This window comes from Pinus tabuliformis, chromosome Q (genome assembly GCF_031772625.1).
Source record: "Pinus tabuliformis cultivar Carrire ecotype Pingquan chromosome Q, CPIR1, whole genome shotgun sequence".
NCBI classification, from domain to species: Eukaryota; Viridiplantae; Streptophyta; class Pinopsida; order Pinales; family Pinaceae; genus Pinus; species Pinus tabuliformis.
The window spans coordinates 392,451,678-392,469,781 of record NC_142296.1 but is presented as its reverse complement, the minus strand read 5'-3'; positions in this window follow the sequence as shown (position 1 = coordinate 392,469,781).

Sequence of the window (18,104 nt, the reverse complement as noted above, 5' to 3'; positions counted from 1 at the left end):
TGCTGCAAACATGTTGTCTTCCACTTGGCTTCCAAACACAAGTGGGCTTCTCTCACCAAATAACAACATATCAATAAGATCTTTCTGTTGCATCATGTGCAACCACTCATCACCAGTTAATGGTTATTCATCAAATTTAACATCAACATAATTTTCATCCACTCTATTGTGGGATATTCGAGCATGCATGTGCTCATTAAAAATTTCAACTTCACAAAAATCATCAACTGTGGTTGGATGCACCAATTCACATCTCACTTTGCACTCATAATCCACATGTGTTTTGTCACAATGGCATTCACCATCATCTTTTCCATCCACATTATAGTGGAGTCCTTGACCATTTATATGCTCTTGGTCTACTTCACATACAAAGGCTTCTGCTTCTTTCTCTGCAATCTTTATTACATCTTTTCATTGATATGCATGCTTGCATAATGGGTTTCAATTTTATGGTCTTCATAACCATCATCCACTTTTGAGTGATATTCTCCAAGTTGTGTTGTATTCTCAGAGTCTTTCTCATATACTCCCAGATCTGTAAATAAGTTATTTTCTTGTGACATAACCCATTGCTGCATGTCACTCTCCCTTGCACGAAATTATTATTTCAATATCTTCCATGCTTCCTTGGAAGTTGTAGTTTTTTCTACATTTCACATAATCGTTTCATCCATTTATTGTTTAATGAAACTCAAAGCTAAGGCATCAATAAACATAGGAGGTGATAGAAGATCAAAGCTATACCAATCAATCTCAATTTATTCTTTTTCTTCTACTTGAATTTTCAGTTCCTCGTCTGTGGCTTGAACCTCTCTAAACATGGAAATGATCTCTACCTTTTCTTTTTTATTCATCTTCTTCATATACTTCAGTCGCGCTTTGTGACCCATGATTGTTGTATTTCCTCTATCTTATAGTTTATTTCTTGATTGCTTGAGGTTTTCTTCCATATCGCCCCCGAAAAAATATGATTTTTAATATGTTCCCCGTAACGCACAATATTCACCAAAAAATTGTAATTGGATAGACTTTTGCAAAACCTGAAATACACTTTCCGATAAAACTTTTTTTTCTTAAAGTGGGCTTCACTTTATAAAATTCTGGCAAATATGCATAAGCTAAAATAACCTCCCTACCATGCCCTTCGTTTCTCAAGGTAAAAATAACCCTTTACTTTTACCATGCTTATGAATGTTTAAAAATCCTATATAAGAAACACTTGTTTCAATATAACAAAATCTTTAAAACTTTTAATACCACTCACACATTCCCTTTCAAAAAGTCCTTTTGCTTTCTTCGCCTTAAAAAAAGCTTTTGAGAACAACCTTTAGAATATACCTTCAATTTTGAAACAAACTTGCAAATAACATCTTTAAATATGCCCATGTGTCTTTACAATGAAATATCTCTTAAACCTATTTTAAGAGCTCACACTTACTTTGACTACGCAAATCCTTTCGGCTTGTTAAATCAACTTGGCATAAGGAGGGCTCCATGCCAACTCTCTCCACGATAAAAAGGATCTGTGTTATTGCTCTAATGCAACCGACAACAGAAGTAACCCGTGGTCGTAACTTGGGGTTGCTTTTTTACTTGTAACGTGGCTCGCCGTTATAATATCATTCTACCGACTTACAGGGCATGTTACTGCTCCAATCAAGTGAAAAAAAAAAATCTCCTTTCATACACAGGCTATTACTGTGGACTTTAGATTTTCTTCCAATATTTCAATCAGTTTTGATACTAATGTGTTATACTAATGTGTTAGAAAGAAAGAGGATCTAAAATACAAAAAAAACACAAGTTGTGGCTCTTCTATTGATCACACAAACTTGATTGTTATAATGAACTAGATGAGAAGTATTTATGTTTTTTGGACTAGCTACTTGCCCAAAATAAATCAAGATGCATACACACTCTAAATTTGACTTTCCAAAATATAACTTAACTTGAACTCACTTGACTTGACTTAATTCACTGACTCTCCTAAATTTAGCCAACTCTACCGTGCAAGAGTAATTACAATTTCTAACAAAATGAACATATAATGCAATGCCAATGAATCTAGTTCCATCGAATATATGCAAAGTAGAACTACATTAGTATTATGCAACCAACTCACAATTAGTGTTGTCATAAATATATTAGATGCAGTACTTCAATGTTTTCATAATGCCATAGTTGCACATATTGTTTGTAAGGCATAAAATTATAATGCTCCATAATAATTGTTGTTAGTGGGAGAGCTTCATAAAAAATGATATTTCCCATCGAGAATACCACCATTTGTTCGTTTGGATGCAACTGCAATGAGTATTATTTTTCTTTCATTATGTGTGTCACATTTTAGCCTACTCTCTTTATCATGACATTCTCCACATATCATTCTATATATATTCTCAATAACATCAATAACTCTTTTGTCAAACTATTTGTAACGTATGTCTCCATGCCTCCGTTCACTATTTTCTTTCATTGCACCATTGTTTTCTCACTATTGAACATTTCAATGCATATTTATCTCGATCATATAAATATTTCAACTATAATCTTCTTTCCTTCTTTTTCCGATATCCAACTCACATAGGTTATTTTGCATTGTTTTGATTGGAGGTTGTCCGATGAAATGAAACCTAAGGATTTAAATATGACTAAGGATTATGGTTGTCCACACCATGGTTAGTTCATCTGGTTTTCCACACCATGGTTAGTTCATCTGGTTTCGGTCCCAAATCTTACGTTAGGAGTATAAAATATTCAAGAATTTGGCACCCACTTAATAGAAGCATAAGTTATGTGGCTTGAGTTTGACCGAATTCCATGACCTTTCTCTCTACAACCTTCTTTCTTCAAGCTTTAGTTCCTAGTTTTGATAAGCCGTCAAACTTGTTGAACAATGTAAATAGTGTCATTCTTCATAATTGAATTTGAGTCCTAAGAAATAAAAGATAAATTATTTATAAAAGGAAATTTAATATTGACTTATTAAACCGTGCGTTTCATGCTTGGGTCAATGGTCAATAGACCAAATCACCCATTGAGTGCTCTATGATTTTTGTTTAAGTCAAAGTCAACCTTATTATGCAAGAAACCTCTCTTGGATTCATGGAGTCAAACAAATAAATTTATTTTGCAATGTCAAACCCTACATCGATCATGTCGGCCTCAAGATTCTCGGCTTATCCTACTATTCATGTCCTCTCATTTATAGGTATAAACAACTATATATACCCTAGTGAACTCAACCTAACCTAAATAAGAAACAATTCAAATATTACAAAGAAATGAAGTTATGAAAAGGACAATGAAACTACATGACTGAGATATCATTGCAGGACTGAAGTATTCAATATAAGAGTTGAATTCTATCACATGTTTGAATCTATAATTGCAGGAGTTGAAGTCTCTATGGTTACAAGAAGTCAAGGTTTCTAGAATTGCAAGAGATGTTAAGAAGGATAAAAAAAACTTGAAGATTTGTTTAAATTGGAAGAAGAATACTTCAAAAGATGAGTTGATGGATGGAGAGAGGTTTAACTCAATGGTGTAGGATGGCCTTAATTTTATTTTGATACTATGAAGGGAAATTTTGACTAGGTTTTCCCCTTCTTAGGGGTTTTTCCTCACCGAGTGCCTACATATGGTGTTCATTATGTTTTTGGTATTTATTTGATGATAATAACGCTAATATAATCAACATAAAACAAATACAATATCACATGTAAATGTAAAATCAGATAAATCAAATATAAATGTTGCCCTAATGAATTTCTCAACATGGAATCAAAGCTTGGTCCATGTGAGGGAATTTAGAAGACCAAAAAATAACTTCAAGGCAATTAAAAGAAGTCATTCTCAAAAGTTCGAGCTCCTTTAAGGTAGTTGAACAAAATTTTGGCCATGGCTATAAAAACATTACCTCTGCAATTTGACCACAGAATTAAAAGATTAAGGCTACAAACTTTAACTAAATAACCACAAAGAGGAACCTAAAAGATTTGTTTCTAAGGATTGAAAGGATAAGAATATAGCTGTTATGAAACTAGCTCACAAAAAGATAGAAAATAGAGATCCACGCCTTAGAATTCAGCCTCTTCAAGGGGGCAACCTCCTTTACATTACATAAATGAGAAATTCTTGGATGATTCAAATGACAAAACCTCCTTTCTATATATAGGAGTGTAAGGAGTCACAATATAACCTAACCGACCTAACAATAATAATATAAAGCCACAAAAATAACAATAGAGGGATTCTATGGGGCACAGTAATAACAATATGGGGACAATAGGGGCACAACAATATTAATACGGGATACAACTACAATAGTAATGGGGTAATCACTAATATTATAGGGACCCAACATGCCCCTCTCCTTCCAAAAATGTGTTGTCCTTAACGCTTCAGTAGTTCTGGATGCTTCTGTATAAAATTCTCATCCTCCCATGTGGATTTCGTAATTGTTGAGTTCTTGTTTCTGTGACTGCTTCTGGTTCCAATATAATTTTTCCTTCCTCGTCAAGTTCTGGAAATATTGTTTGAACGGGGAGCTTGTCACCTATAACCTTCTTTAAACATGAAACATGGAAAATTGGGTGCAATCGAGAAGCTGCAAGAAGCTCCAATTTGTATGTGATAGTACCAATCTTTTGCAACACCTTGTATGGACCATAATACTTTGGTGATAATTTATTATCCTTCTTAGCTTGTTTGAGGGACATTTGCTTATATGGTTGTAGCCATAGGAATACCCAATCACCTACATCAAAACTTCTTTCACTACGATGTTGATCTGCCTGTTGTTTCATTCTATTATGTGCCAACACGAGGTTATCCTTTAATAGTTGGAGGACATGTTGTTGATGTTTGATGTGATATTCCACTGCTTGAACCTTAGAATTTTCTCTTAAATATGATGTGATGGATGGTGGTTGATATCCATAAAGTGCCATAAATGGGGTCATTTTTGTTGCTGTATGGAAGGAAGTGTTATGCCACCATTCAGCTAGAGGCAACCATTTGACCCATTGTGTCTGTTTATCAGATACAAAGCAATGAAGATATCCTCCAAACATTTGTTTACTATCTCAGTTTTCCCATCAGATTAAGGATGATAAGATGAGCTATGAGCTAACTAAGTACCAAGACAAGAAAATAATTCTGTCCAAAAATTTCCAGTGAAAATGGGATCTCTGTCACTTACAATAATCTTTGGGTTTCCATGTAGCTTTTGAATTGTTTCCATAAATGCAGTAGAAATTGTATTGGCTTTAAATGAATGTGATAATGCACAAAAGTGTGCATACTTGGTAAGTATGTCAACTACCACTATGATGACACTCTTTCCCTCAGACTTGGGTAAACCTGTGATAGAATGCATTGAAACTTCCTCCCAACGTTGGCTTGGAATGGATAAAGGTTGTAATAGACCTGGTGTCTTAATTGTTTCAACTTTATTTTGTTGGCAAACCAAACATTCCGCCACAAACTTTTGAATATCTAATTTAAGGCCCTCCCAAAAAAATTCCTTCTTAACCCTGTGGTAAGTTTTTAAAAATCCTGAGTGCCCACTTAAGGGAGAAGTGTGCAATTCCATAAGAATATTTTATTTTAGTTGGGAATTCTTACAGAGGTATAAGCGATCTTTGTACCATAATGAATCATTTTTCCAGCTAAATGTATCAGACGTACTAGAGTCTTGTTGTAACTTTCAAATAAGTGCCCACACTTCTTCGTCATTCTTCCATTCCTCCCTTGCTTCATTCATCCAATCTGGTTGGATAATAGAAATAGCACACAACAATGCTTCCACATCCTCATCCTTTCTTGAGAGTGCATCTACCACCACATTTTGCTTCCCTTTTTTGTAGATGATTTCAAAGTCATAACCCAACATCTTTGTGACCCACTTTTGTTGCTCTTCAGAGGATAAGCTTTGTTCTAAAATGTATTTAAGGCTATCATCATCCGTTTTTATCTTGAAGTGTCTTCCCATTAGGTAGGGTTGCCATTTCTTAAGTGCATGGACTATTGCCAACATTTCCTTCTCATAAATAGCTTTGTGTAAAAACTTTCCCTTGATTGGAAGACTTTCGAAAGCAATGGGTCTTTCATCTTGCATTAAAACAGCACCAATTCCATTTCCTGAAGCATCACATTCCATAATAAAGGCTTTTGTGAAGTCTGGTGTAGCTAAGACTAGTGCTTGGCACATTGCCTCTTTAAGATGCTCGAAGGCCTTTGTTGCTTCTGGAGTCCATGAAAATGCATCTTTATTCAATAATGTTGTTAGAGGTGCTGCTATTCTCCCATAATTCTTAGCAAACTTGCAATAATACCCTATCAACCCGAGAAATCCTCGCAGATGCTTTATGGATGTGGGGATTTTCCATTCCTTAATGGCTTTAATTTTGCTAGGGTCTACCTTAACTCCTTCATGAGATACAATATGACCCAGATATTCCACCTCTTGTACTCCAAAGAAACATTTGGATCTTTTTGCATATAATTTTTTCTCCTCTGGTAATTGTAGCACCCTGTCAACATGTTCAACATGATCCTTCCAAGACTTGCTATAGATTAGTATATCATCAAAAAATACTAACACAAATTTTCTAATGAATGGTTTGAAAATGGAATTCATCAAACCTTGAAATGTTGAAGGTGCATTGGTAAGGCCAAAATGCATGACCAAAAATTCATAATGACTCTCATGAGTTCTAAATGCTGTTTTCGGAATGTCTTCAGTCTTTATTCTGATTTGATGATATCCTGAACGAAGATCCAACTTGGTGAAGTAAATTGATCCATGCAATTCATCCAGTAATTCATCAATGACTGGAATGGGAAACTTATCTTTAATAGTGAGCTTGTTGAGCTCCCTATAATCCAGACACATGCGCCATGATCCATCGTTCTTGTGCACCAATACTACTGGAGCAGAGAAAGAACTTTGACTCGGTTGAATTATACCAACCTCTAGCATTTCTGCAACAATATGTTCAATTTCACTCTTTTGGGCATAGGGATATCTGTACGGCCTGATGTTTGGAGGAACACTTCCTGGAATCAAATGAATAGCATGATCATGATCACGAGTAGGTGGGAGACCTTTGGGAGTCTCAAATGCCTTGGAATGATTGTCCGAGGCTTTTTCGAGATCTGGAGAAATAGATGATTCCAATGTGGAAACATCTAGTGAACATAATTGTGCAATTACACCTCTTTGTTCCTTTTTTAAAAGCTTTGTCATACTGTTAGAGCTTATTATCTTTCCTAGTTTCCCTGCAATACCCCTTAATTCAACTTCCTTTCCTTCCACAGAAAATTTCATGAAAAGTTCTTGAAAATTAAAATCTATTGTACCCAAGGATTTCAGCCATTGGACTCCTTGTACAACATCAACACCTCCCATTGGAATGGAAAGCATTGGGTTAGTCAATACATATTCTCCCATGGATAGATTGATATTATGGCACTTTCCAGAGAAATTTATTGTACCTCCATTTGCAACCATCCCTTGACACTCTGGTGCTAGATATAAGAAGAAATTCAATTCTTTTGCTACCTTACAATGAATAAAATTTTGGGTACTTCTTGAATCAATCAACACTATTACCTTTTTCTTCTTGATTTGTCCTTCTATCTTTATGGTTTGAGGAGTGGTAATTCCTACCAATGCATTACAAGATATGGTCAAATTCATTTCTTCTTTATCTAGGCTTTGTTCCTGGAATATATCCTCTTCTTTTGACCTCTCTTTCTCCTTTTCTTCTTCCTCTTCACAATCTATGTAGAATAATTTCTTCTCAGCACACTTATGACCTTTAGTGTATTTGCTATCACAACTGTAACAAAGCCCTTTTACTCTTTTTTCTTCCAATTGTTGTGGTTTCAACCTTATAGGTTGTGGAAGACTAGGGGCAACAACACTTCCATCTGTATAGTTGTGAGTGGTATGCTTCCTGGTTGCCATAATTTTGCTTTCCATTTTTCTTGCTAACCTGAATGCCTTCTCTAATGAATCAGGTTCCCAAAGGCAAACATCATGTTGGATATAATCCTTTAAAGTCCCTATGAACACATCAATCCTATGCTCCTCTGGAATATTTTTTACCCTTATGTTTAATTTTTGGAGCTCCTCAATGTGCTCCATTATTGAGCCCTTTTGTTTGAGACTTATCAATTGGCTAAAAAAAGTGTTGCTTTTTGTATCCTCATAATGTGTTGTCAATTCTTCTGTAAAATTGCCCAAGTGATAATTTGTTTACGAGAGCAAAGCCATTGATACCATACAAACTGACTTGGTTCCAAATATAAAGTTTCAATACGTACCTTTTGTGTGTTTTGCACATTATTGAGATCGAAAAATTGCTCCATCTGTAATATCCATGTTGCGGGATCCTTGCCATAAAACTTCCTCATATCGATTTTTGGAATATGGTGGGTCTTCGATCCAACATTAAAGTCTATGGAATCATGATTAACATTTATTTTGTTCTCATCATGAGTTTCCTTTACTACCCTTTCACCATTAGTGACCATTTCTTGTAGCAACGTATTCATATTTATCTTCAATTCTTCCATCTTATCATCCATGCCATCAATTTTGGCGTCCATGCCATTCATCTTAGCTTCCATGCCATCCATCTTAGCTTCTACACCTTTATTTAACCAATCCATCTTAGCTTATACACCTTTCTTTAAACCATCCATCTTAGCTTTTACATCTTTCCTTAAACCATCCATCTTAGATTCTGTTGCTTTTTGTGCAAGTGACACTTGTTGCACTTGGTCTCGTAATTTTGATATATCATGTTGCATTTCTTCCTCTTCTTCATAAGTCATGCTAGAGCTTTCAGGTTGCTTACTAGGTGTTTTCATTTTCTTTCCTCGAGGCATCAATTACCGATTCAAACTAATTTTTCAAACCAAGCTTATGCAAAAATTAAAAAAAAAAACTACACACCTTTTTTCACTTTGTAGAAGCTTGATATTGAATTTGATGTATCTCTGCAATTTCGGATCATCCAGTTCTGAAATTGTGACCTATAGTAGCCCTCTGTGTCCTCTTTCCAATGCCACCAGTCTGATCCAAGTTGGATTCTCCAAGGAAGATTTATGCACAACCTTCCAAGCTGACCTGATTATAGACTAGTTCAGTAGAGCGAACTTGTACGATGTGCCATGAGTCACTGTTTTGACCTTTGTCTCTGAAAAATATATACAAGAAGCTACAGTCCATCTTCTTTCTGTACCTTCTAATGAAATTTCAATCCGATGTTTAGAGAGAAAGTTATGATGATTTTCCCTAGGTCACCTGTTTGGAATGTAATTCAGGAGTCTGCAAAAAGAACAAATTCCTCAGATCATATCTCCGCAAATATAACGTGAAAAGCTCTGAAATTCGGACCTGAGATTCAGTGTGATTTCTTCTCAAATGGGTTTTTTTTTAGCTTCTGAGACGTCGCAGAAAAAAATTTATAGCGAAAATTCCACAATGACCTATTTGGAGCAGCAAAACCCTAGAATCGAAAGCTCTGAAACCAATTGTTATGAAACCAGCTCACAAAAAGATAGAAAAGATAGATCCACGCCTTAGAATTCAGCCTGTTTGAGGGGGAAACCTCCTTTACATTACATAAATGAGCAATTCTTGGATGATTCAAATGAGAAAACCTCCTTTCTATATATAGGAGTGTAAGGAGTCACAATATAACCTAGCCAACCTAACAATAATAATATAAAGCCACAAAAATAACAATAGAGGCATTCTATGGGGCACAGTAATAACAATATGGGGACAATAGGGGCACACCAATATTAATAAGGGATACAACTACAATAGTAATGGGGTAATCACTAATATTATAGGGACCCAACAATAGCCTAGTCAAGGCCAGGCCTATTACAGGACAGAGTGAAAATCTGAGCATAAAAACGAAGGTTTAAAATCACCTTTTTCAGAGATCGAAAATTCTAATATTTTCTCATAAGTTTTGTGCTTATAATTAAGGGGTGACTGAACTAATTTTTATAGGTGTTTCTCAAAACTTCTTAAAAGAAAATATACAAGGCCAATGTGTCTATGAAGCATTGCAAAGACTAACTCATAGCAACAGTTACATAGAAAAGATTGTAAAGACTCTTCTAATAACAAGATACAGACTCGTGGGAATTTTAACCACCCATCCCACATTTACCCAATTTCATCAAGGTTCTAGGGTCAACATGAGATGAGGGATACTATGACATGAATAAAATCCATAAGTGTAGTTAATGAAGTGGAATCAACAATCTGAAACTTTATTCACATCCCTTAGGTGCTACAAGACCCCCGTAAGCTAAAGAACCACTCCAGGTTCCCAAACCCTGAGTTAAATATATTTTTGTGATCTAGAGCCCTAGTCACTCTGATGAAAAGGAAGGCTAGCAGCTATAACCCTCCAGTCTCTCTGATGACCCTGCCTCCTAGCAACTGTAGTCTATATTTTCCAGTTTTGAGCCTATGACTCCGACATCTGAGCCACCTTTTTAGGTCATGACTCCAAATCACTGGTCAAAACTTAATGATACATTTAGAAATGATAAATGAGACAAAAAAAATCCTTTAACTAAAAACTCAATCAAGGACTTGACCTAAATTTTCCTAACCATGAAAAACATCTTGTTAAACACAATGTGAATATATAATCTACAAGTTATAAATTCATATTTAAACATAGGGGTATCATACTTATCTAATAATCATTAAGAAGGTTTGATTCCCTCTCATAATAGCTACAATAACATATATTAGATTGTGCATTCAAGAACCAGTCATTTACCAATCAAAACATGATAAGAGCCATAACTAGAATTTTCCATGAAACTATGCTTATAACCAATATATAACCAAAATAATAAAAATGATAGAGTAGCCATCATAGCCACATGATAACAAGTTAAGTACTCATGAAATACAAAAGGAAAGAGCTCTTATTAACAAAACAAAGATACAACCAAGTCAGGGACTTCCGTGTACCATTTCACCATAGATTGGGCCAAACCAAATCTTTCTTTTAGCCAATCACCCTTGTGCCATATTCCAAACATGAATGTGAGACTTATTATCACCTACTGCAAAATTGTTCAAATGGTCCCAAATGATGTAAAAAAATGAAAAAACACAGATAATATTGTAATCATCTTATAAACCACAAAAGGATTCAAAGCCCACATTGGACCCTCTCCATTGGAAATTTCTCTAAACAATATTTCCAACGATATGTGGAAGTCCAAAAATGGACTCCTGGATCAAAATATATGGTCTTCTGAAGTTTCAAGGATTTAAGCCTTAGGAAAGAAGGAATATCGGAGGTCCAATATTGAAGATCACATATTGGAGGTCCAATAGCATGACACATCGTCTATCACACATTAGTGACACCAAGTGGATTAGTGATCCCAATTGGTGATCGCACATTCGAGATCCAACACATAAGAGTATGCAAATCAAAGCAGGGATATATCGTAACAATCGGCAATTGACGATCATAAATTGGGACTTTTGGTAGGTGGAATTTTTTTTAACGTTGTGATAGGGGAACATGTCGATTGTGTAGAATCATTGGGAGACTCAAAAATAAATTTGCAAAGGGTTTCATCATAAAACAAAGGGCCAATAGACCCTTTTCTCTCTCCTCCAATGGGACGCGTGGTAACATCTGGTTGGTCCCCCTAAGCTAAATGTGATATAGGATTGGCTTTGATAATGACACGTGTTGGCATAACATTGACTCTAATAAGGACATGTGGCAGCTGATGTCAGCATGACGTGGTGATACGGAAGGACACATGGTGCAAAGTTATGGTGTTTTGAAGAGACCTAAGGGGGAAAATTTGGGTGACACGTGTCACCACTCAGGAATTTCCATGTGGTAAATGATGACATCATAATCAGATATTGGGGATAATAGAATGCACATGTCACAACTCCCATTGTTATTTTCATGATTGGGAACCATCGATGAGAGGGGCTCCGCTATATTGGGCTAGCACATCATATATAAGAAGTTAAAGAACCTTAGGCGCTAATAAGTTTACAAAGGAAAATAGTCCATGGGCGGGAACAAAAAGGCCCTAACACCTTAAGGCTAAGCATGTAGTCATAGCCCCCGATCATATGACGAGAAATGTAGAAAGGGGCTAAAATAAAGAGGGCCAAAGGATTTTAGAACCCACTGCTTACACATGATTATTTAAGAGTAAAATTCCCAAAGAGGCAAAGCTCCAGTATAGCATTACTACACTGTTACTGGGCATATCAGGCTTCAATAGTGTAATACAGGAAGCTTAGAGATATGGTTGAGTCGACAACTATGTAATAGAGCATTAGTAAGGTCATCACAGGTGATCACTCCCGACTCCAGAAAAGGGAAAATTTATGCAGTTCAGGCAGAAAGCGACAAGGGAACCAACCAAGTAATGGAGGATGCACATTGTTGCAGATACGTGGCTTGATCATAGGCCATCGCATAAAGTTGCATGAATATATTTAGCTAGAATCATCATCCAGTTTTTCCCATGATTTGTTATTATGTTGTTTCTTTATTATGCTATGTTGTATTTTAAAGAAAGGGATCATTTTGTTACAATTATTTGGGTGACAAGGCCTTGACACGCCAAGACAGCTAGTCAATCAGAAAGCTAGAGCTCAAGCTAAGATATTTTTGTAACTATTTTAAAATATTCCCCTGTCTTGATAAATAGAGGGAACAAACACTTAACAAAGGTTCAGAATATTTGGAGAGATTTCTCTTAAGGAAACTTTTCCAGGTTTCATGAAGGCATGTATGAATCTTGATGTAATCACTTTTCTCAGAATATTAATACAAGAATTCTGGTGATTCCAACTTATTGGATTGTAGTATGTTCATCTCCTCTTGTATTTTCATATATGTTATGTATTCCTCTCACATTGCATGTATGTAGAACCTAGATATATTTCCCATTAAACGTGGATTCATTTAGATCAAGCTATTTGATGGATAATTCTTGTATTACTATGGAAATTCATTCTTTAAACAACACTCCATGCATCTCAACATTCCATAAACATTTCCTTACTTTCGCATCTCTCCAAATATAGATAAACAAAATTATTAACCTTTAAACTTTGTATGATAGATTTATCCTTTACTCTCTTCTACCATTACATATGTCTCAAGAATTAATTTGTTGCAAATTCTTAATCTTCTTTCACCACCACTAGTTGAGGATTATTTCCTTTGTATTCCTCTATATAAGTTGCTTCGTATATTGTATCTTTATGAATCGTTCTGAATGAATCCAGTTTGAATTTATTATGACAAACTATGGTGTTTTATGTCCTTAAGATAAATCTGACAACATTAATTAATATGTCCTAGGCACTGGTATTATTTCAACGTAGAGGTTTCCTCTAGGAGGATTCTATATCTTTTGAATAACTTATGCAACATGTGATAGAAAAAGATACAACATCTTTTTTGTGCCACTTCTAGGGAAAAATTAGAGAATTTTTCCCTTGGGTATGAGAAATATTTACATTCCCTCTATCAGGTGAGCAAGGGAAGTTCGGGTTGAAGATATTTCACCTTGGCAACTCCACTATCTGAATTTTATTATAAACACTTTGGCGAATTAACTGATAAAATCGCAAGTTCATCACCCTAGCTTTTAATAGGCCCCATACCCACTTAGATACCTCTCAACAAAAAATGCTACCTGTATATGACCAGGAAAGAATAATATTTAGAAGGATTTGTAGGGAAAAACCCCAAATATTGGTGCAACTATCAGAGCTTTGGATTCTAGGGTTTCGCTGCTCCAAACAGGTCATCATGGAATTTTCACTATAGTGTCTTTTATACAATGTTTCAGAAGCTAAAACAAATAACCATTTGAATCGAAATCATTTTGAACTTCAGGTCCGAATCTCAAAGCCTGTATCGCTCTCTTTTTGGAGATATGATCAGAGGAAGTTAGGGTTTTTGCAAACTCCCGAATTACATTCCAAACAAGTGACCTGGGGAAAATTATAATAAATTTTGTTTTGAGCATTAGATTGAAATTTAGTTAGAAGTTTCAGAAAGAGGATGGCCTGTAGTTTTTTGTATATCATTTCTAGGTACTAAGGTAGAAACAATGACACGTGGCACTTAGTACAAATTCGCTCTACTAAACTTGTCTATAGTCCGGTCACCGTGGGATATTTGGCATAAATCTTCCATGGAGAATCCAATCTTCATCAAACATGTGAGGTTAGAAAGAGGACTGTAAGGGCTACAGTAGGATGCGATTTCAGATATTCGAGAGCCATAGTTACATAGATACAACAGATTCAATATTGAGCTCTGATACCAAATGTTACGAAACCAGCTCACAAAAAGATAGAAAAGATAGATCAATGCCTCAGAATTCAACCTCTTCGAGGGGGAAACCTCCTTTACATTACACAAATGAACAATTATTCAATGATACAAATAAACCTCAGTTATATATATAGGAGTATAAGGGGTCACAATATAATCAAGCCAACCTAATAGTAATAACATAAGGGCACAACAATAAAAATAATGGGTTTCTATGGGGCACACTAATAAAAATATGGGGACACTAAGGGAACAATAATAACAATAAGGGATACAATGACAATAGCAATGGGCGAATCACTACTATTATAGGGACCTAACAATCCTTATCTAGGTCACAGAATGCCATAATTCATTGCTCTGATTTTCCATCTAGTGTTCTGGTATATCCTTTAGAAAGTGGTCAGCTACTCAGTATCGCCTCCCTAGAGGTCAAAGAAGAAGAAGTTTCAGTTAATACCCCTTCTCTCTCATTTCATCTACTCCCTGAAGCTAAGGAGTTAAAATATATCCTCCAAAGCAGCCCTACCCACAGTGTGAACAATTTCTCATTCCACGGTCAGTGAGTTGTCTCACAATTGGTCATACCTCAGATACCCCTAATAAATCAAGCACCACCACCTCTGATCCAGATGGTTGTACCAGGTTTTCTATTGAACAAATATGCTCCCTTAGACCTGCCTCAACCTCTAAATGCTATGCCATAGGACTATCTCAAGCTCATGGACAGGTTTAATGAAGAAGCTGGCATATCAATGCAGAGACACATGGAATTTTTTTATGCCTTTGGAGAAAATTTGAATGCCAATCAGGACTATGTAGTGTTGAGGCTATTGGTACAATATTTGGATGGGGAAGTCAAGAAATGGTTCAAATCCTTTCCAAATGATTCCATTACCACTTGGGAAGAAATGGAGAATTCCTTTTTGCAGAAATGGGGAGAGAAGAGAGATCATGGATACATTCTTACTGAGTTCAATGCTATGAAGAAGAAACTTGATGAGGTTATCTCAGATTTTACAAAAAGGTTTAATAAATTGTATAAAAATCTACCTGCTAAGATTATACCTTTGCAAACCACTACCTGAGTAGTTTTTGTTTGGGCCTTTGAATTAGAGTGTGACTTCACACTTAGAGAGGAAGTCCCATACCTTGGACCATATTTAAACTGATGCCCTTGAGGTAGAAGAAATTTTACCTCAACATGGAAGTCAAGAGGTAGAACTAATCCTAGACAGAAGAAAAAGGGGAAAGAGGAGGAAAATTCCTCAAGTCAAGGAAGAGAATCCCAAGAACAAACGATATAGGAGATGGATAAGTTGATAAGTTGATAAAGAACTTTAGATAAACTGACAAACATGGAGCTGGAAAATAAAAGGCTTCAATGACAGAAATTCTAGGCTACTAATCTAGGTTTGAATCCCCAATACATAAGGCCTCCCCTACAGATACTGCAAAGGGAGAGGAAAGAGTAGCAATACCACATTCATCCTCCATTATATATAGAAGATGATTCGGGGGAATAGATACAAGATGCAAACGAAATTTATGGGAACTTGTATTACTCTTTCTTTGATGAAGGACAAGAAATCATATCATATGAAGAAGAGGAGGAGGACCTTGACGCAATGCTAAACGATGAAGAGATTGATAATTATTGCAAGTAGTTCACTGATTTCATGTAGGCTTAGTTGCACAAGAAATACGATCTTCGATCATTGAGAAAGCGATCAAGAGGACAATACCAAAATGAAGGTAATTCCTCCCAAGAGCCTCCTAAGCCAGCTGATAAGGGGAAGCGGTTGTTAGAGTTGATTATTAGAAAAAGGAAGTGGTACTCATACCCAAAATTCCATAAGCCAGAAGCCCTCTAAGAAGAGAAATCACCTCCTCCTTCTAGGTCAATCTATGAAAAAGAAAAGGAGTCAGTAAAAGTTAGCATAGCAGAAAAGGGCATTGCCATCTTTAATCTTCATAAAGAGCTTGAGAAATTCAATATCCTAGTCCCATTATCTGAGCTCTTGAAACAACCCACCTATAAGGCTCAAGTTTCTTAGTTAATGTTTCCTTATGCTTTAGTCCAACCACGTGATAGTTTAAACCTCCAAGAACAAATGCCAATGGTTGTCTTTGGACCCCATGTTGAAGAACAAGATCCCTCCACAACACGTTTTTATCTTACTATAGTAGTACATGAACTCCAGCTCCATCAATGCATGTTGGACTCAAGAGCTTATCATAATTTGATGCCACTATTGGTAATGGAGAAACTAGGTTTAGAGATAACCAGATCATCAATATCTCTACTCTTTTGACCCTAAGAGGGTAAAGTGCTTGGGAATGATAAAGGATTTGGTGGTGAATTTGCCACAGATCCCAGTGAAAAGTGTAGTGATGGACATTGTAGTAGCTGATATCCCTACAAGGTTTTGTATTCTTTTGTCCAAATCTTGGGGATCAATGGTTGGAGGTTCCATCAAGCTAGATTTTACCTATGCTACCATCCCTATCTTCTATGGAGAAGAAAGGCAAATGTATATGGAATCAAGGTTCGTTAAAATAGTCACAAAAGATGATCTCCCAAATAATGCTCCTGTGTATGGGAAAGAAAGGGATATCTCCTACTTAATGCTAGAAGAAGATGCTTTTATTTTAGAAGAAACACATGTACAACTAGTAGCCAAACTAGATCAACAACTCACAATCTGAAACACTGACAGGTGTTCAAAGATGATGAGCAAATCAAGTTTTACATGGAATTCATTGGGGAATTCTTGAATTCTATGATCAACCAATAAAAATAAGAAGTGATAAAGGAACAACCAACCACTTGGGAGGAAACTATCGTAGGGAATAGAGTTCTACAGCTAAAGGGAAACACCATTCCCCGCGGTCTAGTTCCTTTGCAGAGATTATTCAAATCCAATGATGTGGCTTCAAAACCTGTTGAATAGGGAGCTGATAAACAGGTGGAGGATTGCAACATCATCTTGGAGAATGAACCCTGGATGATCAAGTTGCAAAAAGGGATCTCTCATCAGTATAAACAAAGGTACATAAATCTATTAAAAACCTATAAAGATGTTTTTTCTTGGTCATATGAATATTTAAAGACTTTTGATACAAATGTTATTCAACATAATATTCCTTTAAAGAATGGAATGAAACCTTATAAGCATAAAATCAGATAGATCAATCCCCTTTCACTACCATACATCGATAAGGAAGTGAGGAAGTTGCTTCAAGCCAAGATCATTGTACCATCAAGCTACTAAGAGTGGGTGGAAAACTTGGTTCTTTTCATGAAAAATAATGGAGAGATAACACTGTGTGTGGATTTCAGAAACCTCAATAGAGCTTCATTGAAAGACAATTACCCATTACCAGAAATGGATTATATATAACAGAAGGTAGTTGGCTCAACTCGGATGTCCATGATGAATGGATTTTCAGGGTATAATCAGGTAGCAGTGCATCCCGATGATCAGAAGAAAAAAGAGCAAAAGGGTTCCTGGTATATTCTCTTCTTTTGATGTTTCTTGTTACTTTTCTTCCTCCTCTTCACAATCTATGTAAAATAATTTCTTCTCAGCACACTGATGACCTTTAGTGTATTTTCTATCACTACTATAACAAATCCATTTTTCTCTTTTTTCTTCCAATTGTTGTGGTGTCAACCTTGTAGGCTGTGGAAGGCTAGGCGAGCAA